This window comes from Phytophthora cinnamomi (assembly GCF_018691715.1).
Source record: "Phytophthora cinnamomi strain GKB4 chromosome Unknown Contig15, whole genome shotgun sequence".
Taxonomy (NCBI): Eukaryota; Oomycota; class Peronosporomycetes; order Peronosporales; family Peronosporaceae; genus Phytophthora; species Phytophthora cinnamomi.
The window spans coordinates 878,890-881,409 of NW_027150948.1; positions in this window are offsets into that span (position 1 = coordinate 878,890).

Sequence of the window (2,520 nt, forward strand, 5' to 3'; positions counted from 1 at the left end):
CTAGCAGTCCTGAATCGCATGGAGGCCCGGTTAATTGGTCTTGGTGTGTCGTTTACAACCTGTATGAATTTGTACCGGGATCTACTGGAGTTTACGAGGGGAAATGCAGTTAGTTATTGGAATAACGTTAGCGAAGTTACGCTGTCCTTGCCTAAGCCATCGCCAACGTCTAGCGTAGTTCTGTTGAAGTCCATGAGAAATGATGGTACAACTTTGTCAAGGTCCGGCCTGATCTTATTCGAAGCGCATTGCGGTGACTAATTGTACATAACCCACTTTACAATTTCAGAAGCTCTTAGCTCTGGCGAGACGAACGGCGAATAGACTAGAGTCTCCATTCTGTCTCGGTTCGAAAACCCCGCTTCAGACACTCGCTTCCCTAGTACTAAAGCGACCACATGCGCTTCTGGCGTGCCTATGCCGGAGTATTGATCTGGAATTCTTGACTTAGAACGAGTGGGAGGCATATTGAACGCAAAGAACGGCGGTAAGGAGGTGCTAGTATTAAAAGTAAAAACTGTCAAATCTTTCTAGATATCGTGTTATATTATGTAGTCAGTCCGGGCGTTTCTTCAGGATGCGGCAGGGAAGGATACCAAAACAACCGGTGGCTCGAATATATCAAGGGCGGGTACTTCTAAGGACGTTGATAAGAACAGATATAAGCGTGAAGCGGAGCAACCACGCGCGACATATGAAAGGGCTACGAAACACGTCTCACAGCATATTATGATAGGAGTGGCCAGAATTGAAAGATGAACATCGAGTTTAATCTGATTCGCATGTAATGTCTCCTTGGCTAGGCCATCAGGTCAGGGCGCTACGAATACGGCAAGCGGCGCATGCTCGAACTGTCAAAAGTTGCAAGAGTAAGCAGACGCGGGTTGATAGCCAAGCAACGACAACTACGAAATAGTAGACTCGGCATGTATGCATGACCCAATGCGACCTGCACATGAAATTCATCCTTAGCAATAAATCATTTCTATGTCAACGAGAACGATGAAAATATAGTATTTCTTATTAGGTAATGATGCGTGATGCTTTGCGGTGGCCTGCCGGCGGCACGGTCAATTGCCGCAATATTCAAACTAAGTTCTTTCTCATCTGGACGAGACCGACAACGTAGAATCGCTCCGGTACGTCATGAAACTCTCGCCGTCGACATTTTCCCGCTTCAAGGCCTTCAAGGTTTCTCCTTGCTTGTTCTCGTCGAGAAGGTTGTAACCTCTGTGGGTAGTGATCACGCTTTGATAGATGATTGGTGATGGAAAAATACTTGAAGGTGCTGACGCTATATTACCGCCAGCATCGACCTGTTCGGAGCGTGATCTTTTAGGCTTGCGGGGTTTTGAATACGACCCGGATCCTTGTATGCGCTTAGCACTATTTCGTTTGAATTCTACCGGGAGGGGATGTGTGGCGATGCGGTCTCCAAAATCAGGGAATAGCCTCGCGGCTAGACCTCGATCTCAGACCACTCAACTCAGAATCTGAGATTAGATCTCAGATCCCAAGCTGGGTGAGGCGTGTATTCCTCACTCTTGCAATCCATTGACTTGGTTCTTCCTAAGGCTACGCTGTGGGCCCAGACTTGCGTCGGCCACACCAGCTGTCTCCGAACTCGACAGTTCCCAGATGCCCCCAGACGAAGCTTGCTCCTTGCTTGGAAGGCCCTTGTACGCACGTGCTGAGTCCGCTGTGCCCCGTTTTCTTGAATATAAACACGTTCACTCCACACACACTTAGTCCACTTCTCTTCTCAGGCCCTTGGACTCTGGGCCTTAACACCCTCCTCCTTGCTCAGCGACTCCTGCTTCGAGTCGCTTCCAGTCACGACACTTCCTCCGGCGGCTCAGACTGAGAACCGCACAACGGTCTTCACTCGCCCCTCAGACCAGAGTAGCCCCGAGAGTTGGCTCGGTCTGAGCCTGCCTTGATCCAGGATTCTCGCTCTGCACCCTGGGACTTCCGCGCACCACGCCTTGATGTAGGCGACACAGCGAAGCTGGGAACCACTATCCCAGACTATTCGCGCCACACGGATACCACTAGCAACCCCAGAAACCACTATCCCAGGTGTTGCTCTGCCGAAACCTCAGAGCGGAGCACCTTCCGCCCGAAAATATGAAGCACCGCCAGGAAACCAGCCAACCAGCACGAAAACCCAGCAAAACCAATGTCCCGCGTGTGGAAATACAACAACGAAGGCAAACCGGGCCGAAACACGAAAAGGCTTGGTTGTTGAACTTGAATTTATTTGGAGTTAGCTGAGCTTGACCGTAGAACACTCGTAGCGACTCCACTAGACCTTGCGCGCGCCGCCGGGGGCAGGGACTTGGTCCCTGTGAAGCAACACGCCCGTCGGCGCAAGACGAATTCCGCAGCTTGCGGTCTTCGGGGCAAAACAAACTCTGACTATTACCATGCACATGCACATACAAAGGGCCTATCAAGTAAGGGTGCAAACATCTCCTGGGTACACCTTGAACAAGGGTGAGACACCCACTAAGCTACTGG